This window comes from Helianthus annuus, chromosome 17, assembly GCF_002127325.2.
Source record: "Helianthus annuus cultivar XRQ/B chromosome 17, HanXRQr2.0-SUNRISE, whole genome shotgun sequence".
NCBI classification, from domain to species: Eukaryota; Viridiplantae; Streptophyta; class Magnoliopsida; order Asterales; family Asteraceae; genus Helianthus; species Helianthus annuus.
This window is the reverse complement of record NC_035449.2, coordinates 126,076,071-126,095,772: the sequence shown is the minus strand read 5'-3', so window position 1 is coordinate 126,095,772 and position 19,702 is coordinate 126,076,071. Positions and strand designations below refer to the sequence as shown.

Genomic DNA, 19,702 nt, shown 5'->3' with positions numbered 1-19,702 from the left:
CATTATACAATGAATATTTTAGAGGTTTATGCATTTAGGGATTACACTTTAAGTGACTTTCAAGTTCAACTCATTTGATCATTTCCCTTTTAACTATTATTTTAGTTTATCTGAGTGAATTCAGATTCAACAAACATAGTGAGTGTCCACAATTGTTTCCTATTGGAATTTGTACTTTTATGATGGGTGACCAATTTGAATGGTATCACTTAGACATAATGTTGGCCATTTGAAAACAAAAACCAAACTGTCTTTAAAGCATACAAACAACTTGATTTGTAAAGGGGTGTCATCAAGGTTGATTAATTGGCAACTAAAAACAACAATTTGTTTCATATCACAAATTATATTAGTCATTTATCTATATAACTATACTACTATATAATACATATAGAAGGGTAAGGTCTTTTCTTTAAAAAAAAAAAAAAAACTCTCCCATTTAAGAGTTTTACAACTCTTAAAGCTAGAGATAAAATACACAAATATTTAATATTACATGTAATTATATATGTTGCAAACAAACTAGGTTACGATGCAACCTTTTATTTATTAACATTCAATGTTCTTTTTCTTATAGACGATTAGTAAATATCCAACCGTGAAATCAAATCAGAATCAACCCAGACCGTTGGTAAGGGTTATGTTTGGTTTGGTATTAGATTTCATAAGTTTGGTTTTGTTTTATAAAAAAAACCGTTTTCAATTGTTGGACCTAAAAACCGAAAAAAAAAAACGGACCCCATAAGCATCCTAATAAAATATATCACAAGAGAGATTGACAAACCAACAGAAAACGAGTACCGCATTGTACGAATAAGATTACTAACTTAAGTACTATACAATATATCACGAGAGGACTTATAAACTAACGGTAAATGAGCATCCTATTGTAAATTGCCACTCCCGCCGCATCTCGCAGATGTCAGTGTTTTCTTTTTTTAAATGTTATTTACATAGTTACCCCCCCCCCCCCCCGGTCGAAAACGTCAAGCTTCGCCACTGCCGAAGGCCTCATTGTAACTGATGATATGATTCATCATTCAAAACCGTTGATTTACCCACATCTTTAAAACCCCTCATAACATAACTAGAATCACACATTTTTTTTTGTTTTCTCTTGAAGCTAGTAACCGGCCGTTACACAATAACCACCAAACGCCATCACGAAACCACCAATCACTACACACCGCTGATTCTCCGTCGCTGTAGAAGGCGGCAACCGACCCTCACGTTCTGCTACACTGCCACCATCGTCGCCGCATGCCATATCAGAAACTACATCCCCGTACATAACCCTAAACTCACCAACCTAAGTGATATGTTTCCCGCCGCATCGCGCGCGTAAACGACTAGTATGTATGTATGTATGTATATATATATACACACACACACACACATAGAGTAGGGTTCCTAAGGAAAGTGTGTTTTTCCTAGAAAGTCTAGGAAGCGATCTTGTCCATCCGATTGGTGTGTTTAAGGGTTGAGATTAAATCAATGGCAATCTTGTAATAATTAACTATATTTAATAGATTGCTTTAAATGAGTAGGGACTGTCACACCCCCAAATAACCACCTAGGGCATGTCCCTATTGGAGGTGCAACGATCCAACAAAGAGCCACCAATCATATCAAACACCAATTATAATGTATTGATACCCAATTGAAAGAAATGTATCGTTTGAAAAGTTAAACCAAAACCAAAGTATTGAGCGGAAGCATAAATGTATAAGTGTGTAAATGTATCGAAACCAAATCAATGTAATTGTTTATCATGACCACAACCACTCCAGCAGCATCAGACGGCAAGCTCCCAAGTTCCTTCAATAATTACCTACAAGTGTGTCAGACTACGCTGGTGAGTTCAAGGTTTTGTTAACAAGTTATGTTACCATATGTATGTTAATGCGATTTAACGCTGCGATACAATGTTGCTCATGCTAGATACCCTAGGGAATGTGCCCATATGTATCCGGGGAGTGGGTACCCCTTAACGACAGATTGCTATGTTGCCTTCGTTAGATACCCTAGGGAGAGTGCCCATATGTATCCGAGGAGTGTGCCTCTAACAACCATAGCCATACCCAGATAATTAGTTCACGCCCGTCCTTACGGCCCGGTGTGAGGTTTCCCACCTAATAGCGCTATCAACTAATTACCCCCATTGCCCTCCAGGCAATAACCAAAACCGATTAAGTTGTTTACCCAATGTTTCCCTTCCAAATGTTTACCAGTTGTCCCAAACCACCGGGACGCATGCTTGAGAAAATGCAATGAACTCACCTTTGGTTTGCTCGGTTGGACTAAAAGATCGTGTTACAGTTGATTAACCAAGTCCTATCGTGGTTAAAAGAGTCAGTCAATTTTATGAATTCACCATTCACGTAACGAGTTACACATAATATTCAAGCTAAAGTTAATCAAGCACGTTTCATCACGTATGTCGTAGTAAGCATCTGAGTTATAATACATTCACGTCAACAGTTCACAAAACAATTTCCATGAAATTTATGCATATATCACCAGACCCAATTACTTGCCACGATTTCATGTTGCCTAATATTAGTAGTTTACGTTTATTGCATGCAATTCGCCCAATAGTCCAGCCGGCCCAACACACCCCTATATGTTGGTACGGCCCAACAGAAACATCCAAGATCAGCGCATCAATGGTGTTTCCCAGCCTACACATACCCCAACCGAGTTGTTTGATCCACGAGGCCCTTAGGCTGTTTGTTTATCGTATTAAGTATCCTTAACTGAGTTCATTGATGTGTGCGGCCCAACTGGATTCCAGGCCCAGATAACATGTGCAATCGATCAAGACTTCCAGCCCAGATTAGCATATATATTTTACCCACTATGCGGCCCCAAGTATTCAACATATTATCCTTAAATATTCAACATGGTTTAACTAGGAATCAAGGAAATAATTGGACAGTTTCATGATTTAACTAATTCCCTTTATGGGTCTCGGCCCACTATCATGCACAGCAAATAACAAGATTGCACAATGAACAATATGAATAATCATCACAAAGAATTACTAGCATAACAGTTTATCCACTCATCTTCCACAACAATGATCCTAGGTCGCACATATACTTACTAATCTGTTGATCATGCGAACACATAGACAAGGATAAGCCATGAATATCCTAGCACCCTGAAACAATTGGCAGCCCACTGCTCAACGTGCATAACATACAATTACTGTCCAACCCAGACCTGCGGCCCACTTACACCAGCCCAACATGTTAACTGACCATTAGCGACCCAATTAACCTCCCAGCCCACACGTATGTTCACGTGACCTGAATAGCATGTTGATCATTCCCTATCCCTATTCTTTTAAGTCACATTATTATACAGTACAAGCATCAAGCCATCAAACAGAAATCAATGTTACATGATTCGGTTACAATCAGCACATATATGAACGAAAGTTTGCATGCATTACATTGACCACTACACATAATAATTACTAACTAGTTACAAGATCGCACACATCGGTAACTAGAACAATTAACAGGAAAAGAATCTACTAACCCGAACAAAGACTGATGTTCTCGAACTATGGAATCACCAAGATGAGAAGGGGGGTTCTGTTGCCGATCGTAGATTTGAGAAAGAGATAGGGTAGGGTTTGTTATGGTTTTAAACTAATTAGAGTTTGATTACGAGTACAATACATACGCATGAATCCCTACGGATAGGGTGTTGGGCCGATTATCTTTCTTAAACAACCAGTTGGGCCTACATCTCTAAGCTTGGGCCGAAGGTTTGTATTAGCAATTTAAGCACTAATCATATTCATATATGTGACACAAGTTTAGGGCTATCATAATTAAATCACATGGCCGAACACCAGTTTACTTCGGGTTGGGCTTAGGAGTTCCATTTGGGCCGATAGGGTGAGTTATTTGCAAAGTATAGTTATCAGGCCCAACATGTACGCGACCCAACCATTTCAAATAAATTATCTAATCGGGTCATCAAACGTTTAAGTTTAATGAGTTTAAGATCACTAGATTACACGTCACTAACCTTCCTCGAAAGTTCGGGTTGTCACATCATCCCCAACTTGAAGGAAATTTCGTCCCGAAATTGGCAAGCGCCAAGTGTGAGAGAAACGAAGTGGGAAATCAGGATTGTTGCAGGTTCTGCTCAGTTGTGACATCATCCCCAACTTGAAAAGGAATCTCGTCCCGAGATTCACCAGTTTTGCTTGACTCTGCCTTGTCTTTGGGAAATAGGTGGGGGTACTTTAGCTTCATCTGGTCCTCACGCTCCCACGTGAACTCTGGTCCACGCCTTGTGTTCCAACGAACTCGAACAAGAGGCATTGCATCAACCAATAGGCACCGGGTAGTACAAAGGCCAGCGAGAGGTTTACCATAATTAAGGTAACTGTCGTAGAGTCAAAGATGTGACTCTTGTGGTGCAAGGGTAAAAAGAGGTAAGGTGACGACTCAGTACAAGAAATATCCTTTAAACGATAAAATAAGAAACCCATTCAAATTAAACCATATAAGTCACTACATCGAATATTCGCAAAAGTTTTAATCACCATGATTGTTTATACGAAAACAACTGAAAGAAAAATAACTAGATAAACGATTGAAAGACGAGTCAGTCGTCCACGTCACCATCCCCGAGGTCACTACCATCATCATCGTCTCCGTCATTATCCGAGACCTCCTCTGGCTCTTCTTCCTCCTCTTCCGACTCTTCCTCCTCCTCTTCGGGCTCTTCATCAGACTCTTCCGCCTCTGGTTCGGGAGGTGCCGGGACTGGGGCTGGCTCGGGTTCAGGTGCGAAGCGGGCTTCCTCCAACTGATGGACCCTCCAATCCATCATACCTATCCTTTCGGCATGCGAGTTAAGCCTTTCATGATCCACTCGAGCGTCTCTCAGTATCAGACCTTGTACCTCACGCCCTTTTAGGGCTTCTGCCTTCAAGTCAGTAGTTCTCCTATTAAGTTCCTGTATCTGCTTCTCTTGAGCTTCCACTCGCCCTCCTAGGGTATCAACCTTTCTTAGCAATTTCTGATTTTGCTCCATTAAGACTTGGTTTTGTCCTATTAGAATCTGGTTATAATCTCGGAGGGCCTTACTCACAGCCGACTCGGCCTGAGCGCTGAGGGAGTTAACTGGTAGTGCATGCGTAGGTCGGGAGGACGACTCCCCGCCCTGTGCGAGTCTTTTCCTATAAGCAGCACGCGTCTCCATCTGACGCGGGGGTGAGTGAGTAGCAGCGGGTGCCTTCCCTGGCGCCCGGGATTGGTCGAAAGATGCGGACGGTGCAGACATGCCTGTCGAGTTGATGACGTAACGCAAGTTAAACGAAAGAATGCACACTCACAACGTACCAAAAGAGGGTATTAACGCAGAAAGGAAAAAAATGACAGAAAGAGTAAGCACACAAGGTTTCAATCAACAGTTGCTACGTCCGTTTCCTCGTCCACTCATGTTTCTATATATGGAAATGAACTAATTTAGGAGTCGAAAACGAGGGAAGTGTTCAGGATTATCACATTAAGAACGATTAACTACCATATTCATACACAAACAGGGAAGAACCCCTCTTACACTCGTTAAGCCTCATTGGGATTTGCATGCACCACGCGTTATTATTATGTGTGCACCCATGATAATAAGGCGGTTTGCATGCTCCTCTCGATGCTTCTTAACTTATGTTTGAAGTTTCTCCCACCCCAATCAACACAAAATATGCACTACCAACAAGATTTGGATTTACTAGATGCAAGCGTTATGTTACACTATCAATGTGTCATGATGTCTACCATGTCGTATCGTGTATGCTATAAATATAGTTACGTTTACTAGGCATATAATGTGTAAACTAATGAGGAACGAACCTTGCAATCTGAAGCTGAGTGTCATGGTCATCGTTTGGATCAATTCGGTTATAGTCTGGTTTTATGAAAACATTTTAAAACCGAGTTCTCTATAACCAGTGGCTCTGATACCAAACTGTCACACCCCCAAATAACCACCTAGGGCATGTCCCTATTGGAGGTGCAACGATCCAACAAAGAGCCACCAATCATATCAAACACCAATTATAATGTATTGAAATACCCAATTGAAAGAAATGTATCGTTTGAAAAGTTAAACCAAAACCAAAGTATTGAGCGGAAGCATAAATGTATAAGTGTGTAAATGTATCGAAACCAAATCAATGTAATTGTTTATCATGACCACAACCACTCCAGCAGCATCAGACGGCAAGCTCCAAAGTTCCTTCAATAATTACCTACAAGCATGTAAACAAGTGTGTCAGACTACGCTGGTGAGTTCAAGGTTTTGTTAACAAGTTATGTTACCATATGTATGTTAATGCGATTTAACGCTGCGATACAATGTTGCTCATGCTAGATACCCTAGGGAATGTGCCCATATGTATCCGGGGAGTGGGTACCCCTTAACGACAGATTGCTATGTTGCCTTCGTTAGATACCCTAGGGAGAGTGCCCATATGTATCCGAGGAGTGTGCCTCTAACAACCATAGCCATACCCAGATAATTAGTTCACGCCCGTCCTTACGGCCCGATGTGAGGTTTCCCACCTAATAGCGCTATCAACTAATTACCCCCATTGCCCTCCAGGCAATAACCAAAACCGATTAAGTTGTTTACCCAATGTTTCCCTTCCAAATGTTTACCAGTTGTCCCAAACCACCGGGACGCATGCTTGAGAAAATGCAATGAACTCACCTTTGGTTTGCTCGGTTGGACTAAAAGATCGTGTTACAGTTGATTAACCAAGTCCTATCGTGGTTAAAAGAGTCAGTCAATTTTATGAATTCACCATTCACGTAACGAGTTACACATAATATTCAAGCTAAAGTTAATCAAGCACGTTTCATCACGTATGTCGTAGTAAGCATCTGAGTTATAATACATTCACGTCAACAGTTCACAAAACAATTTCCATGAAATTTATGCATATATCACCAGACCCAATTACTTGCCACGATTTCATGTTGCCTAATATTAGTAGTTTACGTTTATTGCATGCAATTCGCCCAATAGTCCAGCCGGCCCAACACACCCCTATATGTTGGTACGGCCCAACAGAAACATCCAAGATCAGCGCATCAATGGTGTTTCCCAGCCTACACATACCCCAACCGAGTTGTTTGATCCACGAGGCCCTTAGGCTGTTTGTTTATCGTATTAAGTATCCTTAACTGAGTTCATTGATGTGTGTGGCCCAACTGGATTCCAGGCCCAGATAACATGTGCAATCGATCAAGACTTCCAGCCCAGATTAGCATATATATTTTACCCACTATGCGGCCCCAAGTATTCAACATATTATCCTTAAATATTCAACATGGTTTAACTAGGAATCAAGGAAATAATTGGACAGTTTCATGATTTAACTAATTCCCTTTATGGGTCTCGGCCCACTATCATGCACAGCAAATAACAAGATTGCACAATGAACAATATGAATAATCATCACAAAGAATTACTAGCATAACAGTTTATCCACTCATCTTCCACAACAATGATCCTAGGTCGCACATATACTTACTAATCTGTTGATCATGCGAACACATAGACAAGGATAAGCCATGAATATCCTAGCACCCTGAAACAATTGGCAGCCCACTGCTCAACGTGCATAACATACAATTACTGTCCAACCCAGACCTGCGGCCCACTTACACCAGCCCAACATGTTAACTGACCATTAGCGACCCAATTAACCTCCCAGCCCACACGTATGTTCACGTGACCTGAATAGCATGTTGATCATTCCCTATCCCTATTCTTTTAAGTCACATTATTATACAGTACAAGCATCAAGCCATCAAACAGAAATCAATGTTACATGATTCGGTTACAATCAGCACATATATGAACGAAAGTTTGCATGCATTACATTGACCACTACACATAATAATTACTAACTACTTACAAGATCGCACACATCGGTAACTAGAACAATTAACAGGAAAAGAATCTACTAACCCGAACAAAGACTGATGTTCTCGAACTATGGAATCACCAAGATGAGAAGGGGGGGTTCTGTTGCCGATCGTAGATTTGAGAAAGAGATAGGGTAGGGTTTGTTATGGTTTTAAACTAATCAGAGTTTGATTACGAGTACAATACATACGCATGAATCCCTACGGATAGGGTGTTGGGCCGATTATCTTTCTTAAACAACCAGTTGGGCCTACATCTCTAAGCTTGGGCCGAAGGTTTGTATTAGCAATTTAAGCACTAATCATATTCATATATGTGACACAAGTTTAGGGCTATCATAATTAAATCACATGGCCGAACACCAGTTTACTTCGGGTTGGGCTTAGGAGTTCCATTTGGGCCGATAGGGTGAGTTATTTGCAAAGTATAGTTATCAGGCCCAACATGTACGCGACCCAACCATTTCAAATAAATTATCTAATCGGGTCATCAAACGTTTAAGTTTAATGAGTTTAAGATCACTAGATTACACGTCACTAACCTTCCTCGAAAGTTCGGGTTGTCACAGGGACAATTTCGTCCTTATGTGTGTTTTAAACCAATCAAAAATAACCGTCAGAGATATCACATCTCCTTAATACACGCCAATTTCCCTCTCTCTCTCTTTCTCTCTCTAAACTCAAATTCGGAAACCCCCAAAATCATACCAAAAATACCTAAAATCATGGATGAAGATAAGAGATTTTCCTTGTTCCATATACGTAAGATCAAGCTTTCATTGTACTTCGTGTTTTACAAAGCAATTACGGGTGATTCTAGTTTGCAATTGACGGTACTTTGCTGGTTGCAGGGAAGAGATTCAAAAAGCAGGAAACTTTGGAAAGGATAGATACCAGCGGAACAGTTACCGGAAGCCGATCGAAAGCTGGGGCGAAATCTGCTGATGTAAAACACATTTGTATGAATCTGCTTGCTGTTAAAACACACCTGTATGAATCTGAATTGCTGTTAAAACACAGCTGTATGAATCTGAATTGCTGTTAAAACACAGCTGTATGAATCTGAATGATAAAACACATTTGTATGAATCTGCTTGCTGTTAAAACACAGCTGTATGAATCTGAATAATAAAACACATTTGTATGAATCTACTTGCTGTTAAAACACAGTTGTATGAATCTGAATGCTAAAACACCACTGTATGAATCTGCTTGCTGTTAAAACACAACTGTATGAATCTGCTTGCTGTTAAAACACACCTGTATGAATCTGAATGCTAAAACACAACTGTATGAATCTGCTTGCTGTTAAAACACAACTGTATGAATCTGAATGCTAAAACACAACTATATGCATCTGCTTGCTGTTAAAATACAACTGTTTGAATCTGAATGCTAAAACACAACTGTATGAATCTGCTTGCTGTTAAAACACAGCTGTATGAATCTTAATGCTAAAACATAACTGTATGAATCTGCTTGCTGTTAAAACACAACTGTATGAATCTGAATAATAAAACACAGCTGTATGAATCTGCTTGCTGTTAAAACACATCACCAAGAACAAACTGTTAAAACACAGTACCAAGAACATGCTGTGATATTACGTGAGATCAGAAATCGAAAACAAAAAATTTCGAAATTTATGTATAGTTAGTTATTGAAGATAATTTCCTAAAATAAAAATAGATTGTGAAAGTACATAAACGCCCTTTTAGATAAAATCCTTCAATGCCACATGTCGCGTTCTTATTGTTTCCTAGACTATCTTGGAAAAACACACTTTCCACCCAACTCCTACTCTATATATATATATATATATATATATATATATATATATATAGGATTAGGTTCAAGAGTGAACACTAGTGTAGCTTGCGAACTGAGTGAACTAATCCTGGACATACACGTGTGTAGATCAATGGCCAGGATTTGATGTTGAAATACACTAGTGTATTTTACGATTTGATTATGAGATCCTGACCATACACTCAATGGCCAGGATTTGTTCACTCAGTTCGCAAATATACTAGTGTTCACTCTAAAACCTCACCCTCAATATATATATATATATATATATATATATATATATATATATATGGCTTGTTTTAAAAGAGAACCACCACGAGTTGTGAGAACCGTGAGAACTTTTTGCTCCTGCACGAGTTGGGCCAAATTATTTTTACACAAATGTAGATGAAAACATTATAAACACATCTGTAAAAAAAGTAAAAAAAAAATTGTTGAGTCGGTAGTTTTGACTAATACAAGTTTTTTTTACGCGCTGATGTAATTTTTGTACGAAGATAAATATTTTTTTACGCCTCATGTAAATGTGGGTATGCGGCATTTTTTTAATTGCTTTTACTAAAACAAATGATTTTTTATGACTTTTGAGAAAAAAAAATTCAGAAAAACCTTTTGAATGACCTAGTTCTCACGATTCTCACAACTCAAGGTCCATCCCTATATATATACATACGTTCATACATAGAGCAACTTTTGTTTAATATAATATATATTTAGTGCATAATAAATATTGTTATACATAGAATTGTGAATTGTGGTACGATTAATTTAATGCTATATGTTTTTTTTTCCAAATTAATGTATGTAATGCATGATCACCTCTCCTATCCATAATTTTTGGGATCATGTTAACTACGTGATGTTATTCATTTAGTATGCATGTTAAACTATCGTAATACTAAACGCTTAATATTTATGCAATCCTCTATAAATAACAACAAAAGATAACGATCTTAAACAGGTTAAAATGAGGATGCCGATGAAAAGTTCACTTTCATTACATTTTTTGTGTATAAAATTGATTATGATCGTTGCCATCATCACTTCTGGTGTCTATCTTAATTCTCTTTGTAGTTTTTCTAAAAGAAATTTCAATATTTTCTACATCTTTTTGTTGAAATTTTTAATATTTTCTACATCACTTTACTTTGTATGTTTGATAGTGAATTGTGATATTAATTAGTGTTGGTTTCTAATTTGCAGTGATGACAAAAAGCAGTAGTATTGGTGAACACTCAATTGCCCCTCCAAAATGTACCAAACATGATTGGAAAAGTACGAAATTCAGCGGGGATTGCGATGTACGTTACCTTCAAAAGAATTAAAATGTTTTTATACCTGTAGAGATGAAGGTGCAAAAACAGGAAGATGTACGGCTTACTCATGGTGTATGTGTATCTGCGAATATTAACATATTAACGGGTTAAACAATATTAGATATTTTAAAATACAAGTTTTACATGTGGTATAATATGAGATTATATTCTTATCTAGATGTGAACCAACTACCACAAATCATAAGTTGTTATATAATCTTGGATAATTACTATGCATGATAACAAACATTATATATTTTTGTGGGGCTCTTGGCATATAAATAAATAGACAGCTGCAACCAAACTACTTGCTTCTCATTTATGCTCTATTCCCCATTCATCACCACCTTCTTTTTCTCAACAAAATTCTGAGAATCTTTCTTTAAATTCACTCATTTATTTTGCATATTCTATATCCTTACAATTTCAAAGGAGTTATACAGTAATTTATTATTATATTTAAAATGTTTTTAAAATCATAAATCTATACATTAGTTATAATAAGATTTTAATAAAAATGGTTTTATCTTTTTCCAAATGAATTTTGAAATTCACACTAGCTCGGTTTATTATGATTTGTGTTCGATTCCTGCTAGCTAGACAATTTTTTTCCATTTTTTATGTTTTTGTCTGATGTAATGTTTGAGCTTAAATAAATAATTCGTTCTATATAATTATATTATATCCATATATTAATCCTTCTATATTTCTTTTATTATTCCTTATATTCCATTTAATCTATTTATACTTATATTTTAAGTTGTAATTACAAATATCATTTTTTTACGTTTTTATAGTTTTTTGCGCAACTTTCATTGAAAATGAAGTAGTATACGCAATAGAGTATATTTTTTATATTGTAAGATATTGCCAATGTTAGCATTGTACCAGTACCGTGACGAACGAAACTGATTCCTTACCAAGAATATCGATACCACGTGGATTTCGACTAAACAATATTGATGTTCTTGTCGGTACTATTAGAACCGTTACTGGTACATAGATTGCGATGTGCTTATTTTTATTTATTTAAGTATATGTCTCATTGATAGTGAAGTTTTATTCACAACAAAGTGTTTTTGGGATCGTAAGTTATAGCGAGTGTGGGTATGGTACAGAAACCGTGACCAACCAAACTAATACTGTCTCAACAATATCGGTATCACGGCGATTCCACTCGAACAACATCAGTATCGGTATCAATACAATGTGAGTTGTTAGTAATATTCGTTTTTACAATTTTCATCAATGTAAAACACGTATCGTCATCCTTTGGGTATATAATGACTCTTTCTATTGCTATACTGAGTGGGTACCGTATCAGTATCGTAAGGAATTAAACCGATATAGACTGAATTCCCGCTGCAACGTGCGGGGACTCTTCCTAGTTTGTTACAATAAATTCATATTCTTGAAGTGCGACAATAACCCATCAAGCATGAGGGAAAATGAAGCTCAGAAGCTCAATTTCATGGTCATTTTCTCACTTCTACTGATTTTCTGTAAGTTTTACCAAATACCCGTCTTAATTTGTCACTCTATTTGCTTGATTTCATGGTTTTTCTCGGTTGGGTATTTATAAAACCTAAAAAGTTTGGATCTTTTCTTCAGGGTTTAGCTATTTGTTGATTCTGTGTGTTGGATTGATGGGTTTAAAACTGGGTTTCTTTGTTTATGTAACATGGGTTTGAGAATGTGATTTATATTGTTTTTGTAGGAGAATGTGTTTGAGTTGTTAATGATGTTTGGTAGTTGATTGGATGCTTTAAGATTTAAGGGGTTTGCTTAGATTTGTTTGTTGTTGAAGCTTATTTGATTTTAGGGTTTTGAGTGCATTTTTGACTTTTTTATAGTCAAACCTAGTGAGTGTCAACTACAGAGTTTAAGAATGAAACTTGTTACAAATGTAACATATCGAAATGTTACAGAATCCCAATTATGTATGTCAGTTGAATGCACAAAAAAAATCAATAATGAAGTCACTGGAAAAAAAAAGATGTTGCCTTTTGGAATGCGGCCGGAGTGTTCGTAAACCGTTGAAACTTACCAAATTGCCATGCCGAAGTAAGTCGGCTGCTTAGAGATTTATGTGATTAGGGTTTTATTAGTTTTTCGTGCCTTGGCGGTTTACTGGTGGTTTGGAACATGGAACTGAAACTGTCGGTTAATCTTTTTATTTTATCTATTTTTTTTTTGGAATATTTAGTTATGCATACGTGTGCGCATATAATGTATATATGTGTGGGCGCTCGGGGGCGAAAGTGAAATGACACTAATTTTAACGTTATTTTACTAATTTCGTGAAAATAACGTTAAAAAAAGAGGGGGATGGTTAATCATGTATCATGTGGTGGCGTTGATAGCCGAAAGACAAGAGAGTACATGCACTAATCGTCCTTTGTCTTAATTGCTGAGTGCTATGTGCCTTATGTCCAAGGCTTGATGCAAAACTACTATCGAGCCAGGGATGTCATTGGAAGTAGCCTCTCTCTTCCTAACGGGTAGAGGTAAGGTTGTCTACATCTTACCCTCCTTAGACCCTACCTTAGCTTTGCTATTGGTGGGATTTACTGAGTATGATGATGATGAGTTATGCATATGTATATTATATAAATGAATCGTAGTTAGTTATTTGACCTACAATATTTGTCCAAACCGACCGAACTGGACCATGAACATCCCTAGCTAAAGAAGCAATTTGTTTCAAATTTTTGACATACAATCACTTGCACTTATTGAATCTATTTGTTTTCTTGGGTTGTAACCTACTATTCACATGGTTTAGGTGGGCTAACACTTGTTGGGAATTTGGAATAATGTTGTCAAGTACAAATCCTTATTCATTGTTCTAGTTTTGATGGTTGATTATCATAATTATATACTTGATTCCATTAAACATAAAAAAATACCAACCGAATTTGCAGACGTTGGTAATCCAGTTGCAACTATATGTATATATTGTATGTTGTAGACCCAGGTCGTTGTTTTAGTTTAGATGCTATGATGATCCGCTTACAAAGTCCACATAGAGATAATATGGGTTGTGATCGCAGCCCATGTAAATGCAACATGCTATGGTTGATGTCCTAACCGAAGTGGTGAATATGTAGCGCGAGGCGTTCCGAAGCGTTTTGGTTCCAAAAACTTTAAGCGAAACTTCAAGCGTGAAGCGAGAGCTTCACGTATACGAAGCGCTCAAAATAAAAAAAATATTGTACACATCAATATGACCTATTCTACTTGTTAATCAATAATAAACACAAAAACATGAATAAAAAACACACTTAACACATAAATAACATAGTTAAAACATAAATTAAAGTCGAAACACACTTAAAACATAAACCAAAAAATAGTCTTTAATCAATAATCATCATAATCAAGTAAAGATAGCGGCTGATTATTAGGGTAAAGAAGTTGGGCCTCATTTAAAGACTATTGGGCCTAAAAACGCTTCACATGTTGTGTCACAAATCATGGTCGCCTCAAAACGCTTCACGTGTTGTGTCACAAATCTCACTTTAGGCATCATTGAGTATGTCATACGACTCAATTTGCCAACTCCCTCGAGTTACAAGTCATCTTCAGGACATGGATTTTCTGTTATGCCACAATCCGTCTTCGATATGCCATTTTTGGGCTCCACGATGTAATACTCGTATCACTTATGAAAGGCTATCTCACGCACTATCATTAACACACTTCACCCCTACAACTCTTGCATCAAAAAGCGATTCTTCTACCAGGGTATTCAACCCTTACCAAGAACGCTACCGCATCAATCAAGATCTAAACCTTACTTTCATTTAGTTGAGCATACCTTCCATATCTTTAAGACTCGTGTTTAACACTTATTACCTAACGTTCCTAAGTAACAATCTGTTCTTGAGATTTGTGTTCCTTGTGATATTACTAACGTATATCACTTAAACCTATGAAATAAACCCTACATACCATCCTACTCGAGTGGTTTCCTCCTAATTTCGTGAAGAAATTCTCAAAAGTAGGGGAGATTGTAACATCCGCCAAAATGGACCCGTTTTGAAAATTCGGTACCAAACTGAAACGTAATAATAAGAATTTGACCCTAGTTAGATTTTGTATGAAACTTAGGTCATAAGATAGAGAAAAACAAGCTCGACTTAATAGTATTTTCGTAATTCTATAAAACGTTTTTTCGAGCTATACCAGAAAAATGAGTTAAGCAGCAAAATTAATTTAATTATATATATAAAACACATATAATAATAAAACCATTTTGTTTAAAAAACCAAACGATAACGCCCATCGTTTGAAAACCTCGTTCAAACGACAACAAAAACTCCTTCTAAACGATGCACGTTGTCCACCTTGTTAGTATTATAATTTACCCCAATCAAGTCTATACCCTGATACACACTCTAAAACGTCCAAGTACACCTTATAACTTCCTAATTAGCATCTAATTCAAATCTCCATTAAAATCAAGAAGATGCCCAATTTCTATATCATAAAATTTGTTTATTATAACACTTCCCATTAATCCTAAACGACCGCTCCACTTCTAAAACACAAACCCTAACTCTTAAATCGTTCAATACTCTTTGTGATTCATGAGTTCAAGGTAGAACATATCCTAGGGCTTGGAACTTCATCTTTTTATATCTCGTTCAATTCTTATCAAACGAGGTATTTCTTGTGTCTATTTCACTCAATTTTTTTTGAGATCTACAAAACCCCTCTATCAATTTTCGTGATAGAAAGCATCCAAAATCCAAATTAAATTCCTTGTATTTTAGTGTTCTTGAATCTTGAATTTCTAGGTTTTTGATTTTAATTTTGTGTTTTGCGCAATTGGAAGTTGTTCACTATTCATAAACATATTAGATTAGATCTCCTAATTTTTGAGAATTTTTTGTTATCTTTTGAATTTATTTCATGTTTTAATCATGTTATAATTTATAAAAATAATATAAAAAATATGGAAATCATGAAAATAAAAGTTTATAAATATTAACCTGATTTTTTAGAGAAATATACTAGTTATTAAATGTTTATAATAATTTTCATGTATCTCCATTTAAGTATTCGTAATAAAAAAGACTAATTAATTTATTGAACTAATAATAATTGATAAGTTACTTTTACAAAAATTATTTGCAAAGGTATATAGTCGAGAAAACTCCTAACCTTCCAAGAGGTGACGATCTCCGATCTCATCCAGGTCTTTTGGGATCTACGAAACCATGGTGAAACAAGACGTACCTTGTGAATAATATAATTAAATAATTGATAAATATATTTCTCATAGAAAAATCATCAAAACATATGAATTAAATTATATAGTTATTTACATGTTGGTTGTTGGTATTTTTCGTTATTATATATATTTAGGGCACACTCTTATCTCGAAGTTCTCTTTCTCGTGTTGTATTTTTCGCAGATCAAAGCTAACACAAACAGTGAGTAGATCTAAAGGTGAACAAGTTTGATGAGATAAGGATGAGGACATATAGGACGTGCCATAATTGATTAAACGAGATTTATTTATATTTTTATGCCGTTGGACTTTGTTTGAAGTTGTATGGATTATTTGGATTATGTGACATCTTTTATTTTTGATAAAAATAATATTTAAAGATTTAATATGTGTCATGAGCTATGGACAATTATAATGCCACGATTGATAATTCGTCACAGGTCGGCGTGTGATGATCAGCACTCCACCGTCATAATACCATGGAAGGCCTCCTTCTTGTTATCATTGCCACCTTCAAACTCTACCATGCTCAACAGGTCTCTGATTGAAAAAGCCACAAACGAGCCAGTTTTGCACCAAGAAGCCACTTGCTACCAAACACAACAGGAATGAAGCAACTCGAAAGAAGGTGTTCCGTTGACTCCTCCACTTGATCATAAAACAAACACCTTTGGTTCTCCACAACAATGTTACACTTAGGCAAAGCATCACTGGTAGGAATCCGGTTGAACTCGGCCCTCCACATACACTTTTTTAAAACCTGCTTACACCACTTCAAATGGTACTATTTTACACACATGATATCATTAAACCAAAGACCTGTTAGCTAAAAAAAATATCTATCTTTCTTTTCTTGTTTATCCTTAAAAGAATCATTTTTAAGTTTCTCATTTTACCCGTAATCGTATTCGATCACTACACAACAACCGTTTAAAAACACATCTATTAAACATTCATAATATTTTCTTTTTTTCTAGTGAAGAAAATTGTGACAACCCTCACCAAACCAGGTATCCGTACGAATTAATTACTATTTAATTTCTGCTTAATTACTGTGCTTGCTTACAATTATGGATAAACTGCTACTTGAATACTGATACATGTACTTACTTGCATCATACTTTATCAACTGTCACTCCTTTATTTACATACAGAACTCTAGTGACAACCTTGACGCACAAAAGCACAGTAGCACAATGAACGAATAACCCATTAAACATGCTGATATAACCAGCATCAGGTAGACACTGCCTCTAAGGCCTGTATGAGCCAGAGATAGTTTACTACACTAGTAGAGAGTGTAGGGAAATGAGGGTTGTAGAACTGCGTCACTAGGTGATAGCTATAGTGACCGGATGTGCCTAAAACGTACTTTAAGTATAAAATCCTGCACTTTATCACAAAAATTCAGTTTTTAATATAACTAGTAAAGCGCAAAAACGCGGAAAACTAATACTAGACCCTTTCCAAAGTGTCGGGAACTCTTTGTGTCACTAAAAATAATAATAAAGACACTTTAAAGCTTTAATAAGCACTTTAACGGATCAGTATCCAACCGAACAACCGGACTTAATCCAGGACATAAAAATATTGACATCAACATTATTTCTCTTTTTCTGAGCCAGTTAGGGCCCCCGAATACCCTAACACCCGCTATAACTTACAACACACTAGTAACTAAATTAACCTCCTAACTAACTAATACTAACCTATTTAGTTGAAAAGCAACCATGGGACCCCCATAACCGAACTCGGTTACAATGAGGGGACACCCCACTAAATGTTTGAATAATATAATCTTGGATGCCTACAATTTAGTTGACACTAAATCCTTTGGACAAAAATGTTGAATGGATTATAAAAAGAACTCATGGTTCCCTAAACACTTCACACACCACACTTAAACAAAATTGTTCTATCTCTCCTTTTCTTGACTTACGGCCGAACACCAAGTCCCATTCACCACCATTTTTCAATTTAAACCTTACCATTCCAAGTGCACTCAAGTGTGAAGGTTCGCATACGAGGGAGCCCGGTGCTTGCGGATTGCCAAGGACCTCTCTACGGTGCCTTTAACCACCTATTTTTCGACTAGTTTCTTTCCTAGCCTCGAGCTAGTAGTAAGTGACTCTAAACACCGTATTGTTCTATTCTAAAGTGGTTAATAAAAGATTTAACGGGCAAAAATCATAAACACTAGAGATCATGTTTAAAGTCTACAAAAAAAAAAAAAAAACAAAGTGGTTAATAAGTAAATAATAGTGAAAACTTATAAATCTAGTTTTATTATGATTATTTATGGTTGTTGATTGCTAGTTTGGGAATGGATCGTTATCAAACCCCGCTAGATCATGTTCACAAAACAAGAACTAGCCTTATGTTTAGTCGTAAAGTTTCTAGATGACGAACCCTTTCCAACATAAACATGAACTTGTGTAAAAACAATATTTCTTATGAAATGGAGTTCTAAACTAGTAGATCTACGGATCTACAAGTGGTATTTTCAAAGGACCAAGTGTCAAAAGAAATCATACTTTTAAAGCCGGATCTTTCCTAAACAAAGGTGATTTTTGCGAACACACAAGTGTGTAGACACTTGTGTAACAAAAAGTTTTAACAACAAAAATTATTTTTGAAATTTTGACTAGAAGATGTACAAACGCATTTTCTGTGAAAATAAGATTTTCAAGAAACCGATTTTATTTATAAAAGTAGAAAGATCTATTAAAAATAATGGGAAGTTACTACACACTTTTATACAACCCACAAGTTCATGTGTTAGTGATATTTTTGAACTAGTTTAATGTTGAAATATTGTTTGTTAATGTTGGGAACATTGTTGATGTGAATTTTAAAAGAAAATGATACGCTTGAAAGCGTGGCCACCTCCAGTTATAGGGGAAACTCTGGCGAAATTTTTCAAAAAATCTAACACTTGGAAATATTTTTATCACAAGTGTTATAAATATATTTTTAACTTGTTTTCAAAAATGTAAATTTCGCCATGATTTTTATTACAAAATTTCTAAGTGTCGGAGGTGGGATTTTCACAAAATAAAACTTGATAAATATATATTTAGTATATATTTTTCATAACAACACTTGTGGGATTTTATGATTATTTTGTGAACTATCTAAATATTATTTTTAGGGTAAAAATAATATTACTAAATGCTAACGACTCCAAAATAATACGAACGCCTTCACAATAAATATTAAGTTACAACGGTATTATTAATACCACCCGATCTTTAACCGTAACTTACGCATTTTCGGAAAAATACTAGTGAACGCGTATTTTGAAAAAGGTATTATTTTGGGAAAATTATATGTAATAAAATATAATATTTGTGGGAAAAATATTTATATTTTGGAGA

At 36.2% G+C, this 19,702-nt stretch overlaps 1 long non-coding RNA gene across 5 annotated transcripts; it reads left to right on the top strand.

The window, feature by feature from the left end:
- Positions 1–10,680: 10,680 nt before the first annotated feature.
- On the top strand, positions 10,681–16,906 carry LOC110925895. Of its 5 annotated transcripts, none has more exons than XR_004885939.1 (3): positions 10,681–10,819; positions 10,974–12,588; positions 16,766–16,906. It is a non-coding gene; the product is annotated as an uncharacterized LOC110925895 (long non-coding RNA). The 5 variants fall into 5 exon arrangements; XR_002584851.2 differs by lacking the exon at positions 16,766–16,906 and adding an exon at positions 16,509–16,713; XR_004885937.1 differs by lacking the exon at positions 16,766–16,906 and adding an exon at positions 13,015–13,290.
- Positions 16,907–19,702: the final 2,796 nt, after the last annotated feature.